This window comes from Euprymna scolopes, chromosome 21, assembly GCF_053919585.1.
Source record: "Euprymna scolopes isolate OS-2025 chromosome 21, ASM5391958v1, whole genome shotgun sequence".
Lineage (NCBI taxonomy): Eukaryota > Metazoa > Mollusca > Cephalopoda > Sepiida > Sepiolidae > Euprymna > Euprymna scolopes.
The window spans coordinates 116,782,347-116,789,846 of record NC_136502.1 but is presented as its reverse complement, the minus strand read 5'-3'; the positions used below and the strand labels follow the sequence as shown (position 1 = coordinate 116,789,846).

The 7,500-nt window shown below is 32.4% G+C and overlaps 1 protein-coding gene across 1 annotated transcript in view; it reads right to left on the bottom strand.

The window, feature by feature from the left end:
- LOC145242684 (uncharacterized) overlaps window positions 1-7,500 on the bottom strand; it is a 36,853-nt gene that overhangs the window by 2,078 nt on the left and 27,275 nt on the right. The window lies entirely within an intron of this gene.

The window sequence follows — 7,500 nt, the reverse complement described above, 5'->3', positions numbered from 1 at the left end:
GACCTTCTTCTTGTCGAACTCGGTATTTTGCAAAGATCCATGGCATAATAGATAAAGTACTTGGTAAAAGTTCAGTTGTAAATTTACACTCTTCTGGAGGTTGAAGGTTCAACACTAAAAATTCAATTTCGAATTCCTTAGGACTTCTACTCAGTCATGGCTGACTGAACAAGAGCATGCATCCCCATGGGTTAAATAAAGCATTACGTTCGAAATTCTGAGCAGATTCCTGAGTTCAACAGAAAGATTTCTGAATTTGACAATCTACGCTTGAAGAAATTTGGAATGTTGGAGGTCACATCGAAACGTTGTGAAAATTCAAGATGAGAACAGTAGTTCAAAGAATTAAATAATATGAATAACCAATCCTCATCTCAAAAATTCAGAGACATAATAATCATAATATGTTGTTTGAAAAATACTGTCCGAGTTTTCGACTTATTTTAAAAAGTTTATTTTGGTTATTTTTTTAAATATTTTCTACAAAGTTGTATACAACATTTAGATATGCTTAATAATTGATGGAAGGTGTTCGTGATAGATTTGAAAAGGAAAGCAAAAACGTCATATCTTGGCCAATAATTAATGAATTCTCAAAATGTAATATGCATATCTTTTGCTGAATACAGTTCTTCACTTAAAAAAAGAAACCTTGAGCCAACACCATACCCCACTCTGGGCAGGACCGGGACATAAACCTGAACCATATGTTTTTTTTTTTTGTGCTTCAAGACACCTGACCATCCCAGCAATCAACATGTCCTTTGCACTGCAGGCAGTAAGGTTGGTGGCTTTCTCGACCGTGCTTCACACATAGAGGTTGCCATCAGTCAAATTATGGAATTTTTTTTTTTTTTTTTTTACTCTTTTTTTGACTCTTCCAGCGGAACAGTGTGCAAATGAGACCACTGAATGGTTCAAAACTGCTATTGAAGCACATGTTCCCGCACGGAAATTCTATAGCAAGCCCCACTCCCCCCAATGGTTTACTTCTGCTTGTGCAGCTGCCATTTGTCAAAGGCAGCATGCATTCCGCAGATTCAACCGACATAAGTCCAACTCAAATAAACAGAAGTCTGAACTGATGTTCCGATGAGTCAAGTTGCTGAAGTTTTCAGACAATCACTTCTAGGTTTTCCCAGAGATGTGAAATAGATCTGAGTCCTCCTGCTACTCATGTCCTTCTTGCAGCCACCTTCTCCATCCAGTGCTTGACAATAATGGACAGCAATTCAATATAGCTGTCTGAACTGAGTTTGAGTTTCTTTTGGGCAGCATAATGTGGCCTTTGCTGGAAAGGAACTTTGGGCCAAGTCACTAAATCCTGGTGTGAGTTTATTACGAGTTTTAAAAAAATTTGTGTAGAAATTAAAAATTTTGGTTTTGTTTTTCTAAAATATTATCAATTATATGAGGAATTTTATTTTAGTTAAAATATTTTTAGAAATACACATTTCGTATTGAGAAATACACAATCTAAATATGTAAACATTAAGTAAAGTGGCCTTTGTTGGAAGACCATTATCATTTGAGGAAGCTTAGTCTTCATAGCAAATGGGACTTTGGTTAAAGTCACAAAATCCCCACATGAGTTTATTGCGAGTTAAAAAAAAATTGTGCAGACATTAAAAAATTAGTTTTTTTTTTCTTAAATATTATTATATGAGGAATTTTTTCGAGTTAAAATCTATTGAAACATTAAGTAAAGTTAACCAATATGGCCCAAATAGACAGCCATTTTGGATAATTTGTTATTCTTTACCTAATGTTTATATATTTAAAATGTGTGTTTCTCAATACAAAATGTGTATTTCTCAATTGATTTTAACTCAAAAAGATTTCTCATAATATTTAAACAATTTTTAATGCCTACACAGATTTTTTTCTGGCAATAAACTCACACCATGATTTTATGACTTTGCTGGACTTTGCATATACTAACCATGCATTGTTCTGCACTTAATGTAACTGGTCCTGGCAGAAGTTTTTCTCATCTGAGAGGAACCAGACCATCCCCAACTCGACTTGATGTTTGACATTGTTGAAGAGTGTATTGGATTTCTTAAGAATGTTCTATTCGGATGTGGTGGGGAATAGTTTGCTGTTGTAATTCTTATATAAGGAAAAATAAAGATTCTTTTTTTTTTTTTTTTTTTATTACATTTTCGCCTCAAACAAGGCACATTGCCACTTTGGTGTAGGGGGCTACTATCAGGGACATAAGCTACTGGGGTACTATGTAGGGAGTTGGGCAGTAAGATGTCAGTTCATGTTACACTTGAACTTCTGCATGTCAGTACATTTCGAGAAGTAGGGAGCCGGAATGGAATTCTAAAGTCTAGCGGTTCTGAGGAAGAAACTACTGGAGTAGAAAGCTCTCCTACATCTAGGGATCTCCACTGTGTAGGGGTGGAATTTAGCTGCTTGTTGGGTTTGTCGAGGGTATTTGTAGAACAGGCAGAGGGATGAACATTTCGTCAATGGGACAGAGACTGAAGCTTAGATGACAGTTCAGGATCTATCAGGTTGGAGACTCTCTTTTGGACCTTGTCCAAGAGCGAAAGACTAGTAGTAGATGCAACAGCCCAAATATGACAGCAATACTCCATATATGGGCGAATGGTGGCTTTATAGAGGTACAGGATACTTTCGGGCGTTAGTAGCTTTCTAGCACAGTAGAGAGAATCTACCTTTTTCGCAGTGGTCCTGGCAATGCACTCAATGTAATTGTTCCAACTTATGTTTCCTGTGAATGTTAGGCCGAGGAGTTTAAAAGAAGTACTTTCAGATAATGAATCTTTGGCCATTGCTATTGGTGGTAGAGAAGGTTTCTTGCAATTATTGAAGGAAAGAAGTTCAGTCTTGGCAGCATTGAATGTGACCATCCATTTATGTCCCCATTCCACTACAGATTGGAGTTCATTCTCTAGTGTTTCTGCCATTTCTTTAGATATGTGTTCATTTGTTTTTCTGTCGTGTCTGTTATAGAGCGTGGTGTCATCAGCATATATACCCATCTCAGAAGCAATTTTATCGTGGAGGTCATTTATGACTATTAGGAACAATAAAGCTTCAAGCTATCTCTGTATTTGCCCCTGAAACACCCATCTGTCTCTTCCAACATCCACATTGCCTCGTCTGGATCTTGCTATATCTTTTTTTTTTTCAACTTCTCAATGAATTTTGTTATGTGGAAAGCAAAACGCCTGCTATGGTCCTTCCTGCTAGCCAGTGCTTCCAAATCTCCATTGCAATTCTCCAACTCACATCTCATGACTTTCAAGGAGCATGGAGCTGCAGGTAAGATTTTCAAATTTTTGAATCCATCGTCATGATGCAAGTCACTCTCTGCCAATATTCCTATGTGTTCTAGTCGCCCATGATCTCCAGCTTTCAAAGCCACCAATAGTACACAGAAACCGCTACCCGTTATATTTTACTGCTAAAAAATACTTAAGGGGAGTTGAAAGTGGATCTTGGGTCTACCTTCGGCAGCGTCGCTTCCCTTTTTTTGTTTTTTAGTTCTCACATTCCAGGACCAATGTTTCTGACAAAGAGGGAAGAATTGCTGTTTTCTGGATCAAAATCTATTCCATCTAGCACTTTTTTTTGTACTTGGGAGTCACCACTAATCAAGGCTTGAAGGCCACTCGAGGATAAGGGTTAATGAATGTAACATGGTAGTACAGTAATCGTTAATGGTGTAAATTGGGTAGAATTTTATTATTTATGGGGACGACTCAACAAGAACTTGTTTACATTGGATTTGAAGGCTACCACGTTGTATTCAACCAGGAAGCAGGCCAGCAGAGCAGTGTTCCACAGGTGGGCAGTTCTGGGAAAGAAGCTTTGTTCATAGAATCTGTGTTCAGATAGAGAGTGGGGAAAATGGTTTATAGTGGTTGTAGCTAGTCAAGTGTTTTTGTTGTGAAAGTTTGCAAGTTTTTGACCTTGAAGTAGTATTTTTTTAGTCCCCTATATCAACTGGCTTCATGCCTTTTCTGGAGCTATTTTCATAAAAAAAATTGTTCTGAAATGAAAGAATATGAAAACATTATCAAATTTATCCCGAACACCTTGTAAATTGCCAATTATTGTTTTAGAAAATATAATTTTCAACCATGTAAACAATCAGATACTTGGTAAATGGGTCCACATGAACACAATGAATAATTTTTTCTTGCTCAAATCGGTCATTGTTTTCTGAACAATAAATATGAGTTTTAAGAGAAGCACTAATGTCTACATAAGTATACAACATAAAATGCTGTTAAATTCAGCCAAAAATTTAACAATTTATGAATTCATGTCCTTAAATAACAACATTTTTTTAAAAATGTTTCCTTTTAGTTGCTTTCATTTAAGAAGAACATTTCAAATTTGAAATTTAAAAAAAAAGATTCAGTTGAGGATTTAATATTCTTAGTGGCTCACAAAGATATCATTTATGTTTAGTTTTTGTGCACAAATTAACTACTATCCAGGACTTTGGCCTACAAACTTTTATTTTAACCAGAAATTACTTTCTATTTGTCAATTTAAAGGCTTCAAAATTACAAAATTTCTGAAGATGAATTTTTAATCTTGGAAAAATCAAGTCATCGAAAATACACTTTACTCCTAGTCAAAGAGTTAAGGTCAGTTCAAAAAGTCATGGTCAAGTCATATATATATTTTTCTAACAAAGTTATTTTGTCAGATTTTTAAAAGTTAGACTAAAATAGTAATCGATATGACATATCGCTATTTGATTTGGACTAGCCTATGTTTTCGTTTTTTGTTTTTCTTTCACAATATTATTGGTATGAATATATTTTATTTTGTTTCAGTTTTTTTTTTCCGAAAATATTTTCTCCAGCTACAAAAACTGATAAAACAGACATTCTTCTTTTATTCACTTAAACAGATTAAAGGGAAATCATATTCATTTCTCTATCTTTTTTTGACACAAAGTAATTTAAGAAATTAATTGTCCTTTTTTTCATAAAATGTCAATCATTTCTCTCTCTCTCTCTCTCTCTCTCTCTCTCTCTCTCTCTCTCTCTCTCTCTCTCTCTCTCTCTCTCTCTCTCTCTCTCTTTTACTCATAAGTAACGTCGAGCTGATACAGACTGATTTCCAGCCCCAGACAATGGATATTATGGGATATGCTTGCCTGTTGTAGTAGTATAAAACCAGATATCCATGGACAAAGTTTTTACTTATTGTTTTAAAAAAATTGATGACTCAGAGGCAACAAAAAAAAAAGACAAAACAAATTTGAAATCTAAAATGAACCAATATTTTTATTTCAAATTGAATTTTTGAAGAAAAAAGATTGTCACTTGAAAGAGATTGTAAAGTCCGTGTTGAGTTGTAAGATTTTGGCATAGAATTAGCATTTATCCATGCTACCCATCCGACCCACATGTTATATTGTGAGGCAGGGTGGGGGCATTTTAAATAAACATTTGGATCCAGATAGCAGTTGGAGTTTATTTTGGGTATTTATTTTGTATATAGGGACTGGCTTAAGTTATGCCAGAGAATCTATTTTGTGTACCAGTATTGGCAAGTCTTTAGACAGGGTGGGGGCGGGTACCTAATTTATGTGTGTGCAAGAGAGAAGAAAAGAGAATATGCAATTTGGGTAAGCAGAGGTAGAAATTTTATCAGAAATGAGATGAGAACTTTTTATGTATAGAGAGATGTATCAAGAAATGGGACTTATATAATCCAAGTAATGTGTACCCTAGTGGCAAGAGTATGATTCGGCAAAGATGGTTTAGTGCACCTGGAACAGGAAAATGCACGTTAGAGAACTCTTCTTACAACTTGTCATCACCGCAATGCAATATTGTATTTATTCATTTTTTTTATTTCTTGATGAATGTTAAATTTAACTATCGATGCTATAAAATTAAAATGTAAACGTATGAAGTTAGCAAAATTCTACTCTCATTAAAATATCTTTTTAGAGAGTTACCCTTCTACTATTCATAAATGTATGAAGCAAATATAAATGCAATTGTAAATTTATGAATTTAATAAATGCGTTTTCTCTTTAACTAATCTATTTAATCATAAGTAAAATGTATAAAATAAATGTATATGTATGAAATAAATGAAAATGTATGAAATAAATGTAAATGCATGAAATAAATGTAACTGTATGAAATAAATGAAAATGTATGAAATAAATTTAAATGTATAAAATAATTGAAAATTTATTAAATAAATTTAAATGTATGAAATAAATGTAAATGTATGAAATAAAAGAAAATGTATAAAATAAATGAAAATCTACAAAATAAATGTAAATGTATGAAATAAATGAAAATGTATGAAATAAATGAAAATGTATGAAATAAATGAAAATGTATAAAATAAATAAAAATTTATAAAATAAATGTAATAGTATGAAATAAATTTTAATGTATGAAATAAATTTAAATGTATAAAATAAATGAAAATTTATAAAATAAATGTAAATGTATGAAATAAATTTAAATGTATAAAATAAATGAAAATATATGAAATAAATGAAAAGGTATAAAACAAATGTAAATGTGTGAATTAAATAAAGCAGTTTTCTCATAAGCCAATCTAGTTAGAGAACTCCATTTGTTTTTAATCATAATAAAATGTAAACCTATGAATTGAATGAAGCCTTCTGATTACAAAATCCAGTTAGCTCTTCTTTTACTTATCAGAAATGTTTAAAATAAATGTAAATTCATGAATAGAATAAAACCCTCGTCTTTTTAGTCAATCTATTTCGAGAACTCCTCTTTGACTAAACTTAAATATATAAAATATGATGATATGTATATAATTGTTTGAATGAATAATTATTGAAAAATACTTGATTATGGAATATGATGGATAATATATCACTGGAATGTTGCTTTTGTAAGTTTAGGCTACACAAACCAAACAAGGTATTGGGTAAAGAATTGGTGACGCCAGAGAAATACAAATCTTTTGTATAACATTTTTTAATGTTTTTTATTTTTATTTTTTGTATATTTAACAAAAAAAGTATAAAGTGGCTACTTTTTAATTTACCGGTACAGAATAAATCCAATTAAATCATAGTTCCATAACAAAGTCTTGATTTTTTTTTTTTTGAATACTGCCGATTAAGCATCAAAGATTCAAATTATAAAAGGTAAAATTTGAAAGAACATTAACTAGTTCAATTTTTTTAAACGTAGGGAGATCTAATTTATTATGTAAATTTTATGCATCCGATTTTTCAACTACTTTTTTTCTTTCTTCTTCTTATTTTTGTACTTAGGGTAAGTGTCCTAGACTCCAGGATGGGCAGTACCAGAGAAAATTTCACGTCTGCCTCTGGACTATATGGATAGCAGGTGTAAGATGTTGTCTAGTTTTGTACACCTCAAAATCCGAAACTGTTCTAGCACTATAAATATCAAAACTAAGAGGTAAAAAGAAAGTTGAAAAATTAAGTATATTAAACTTACATAAAACCAAATTATCCCTTCACCCCCATTC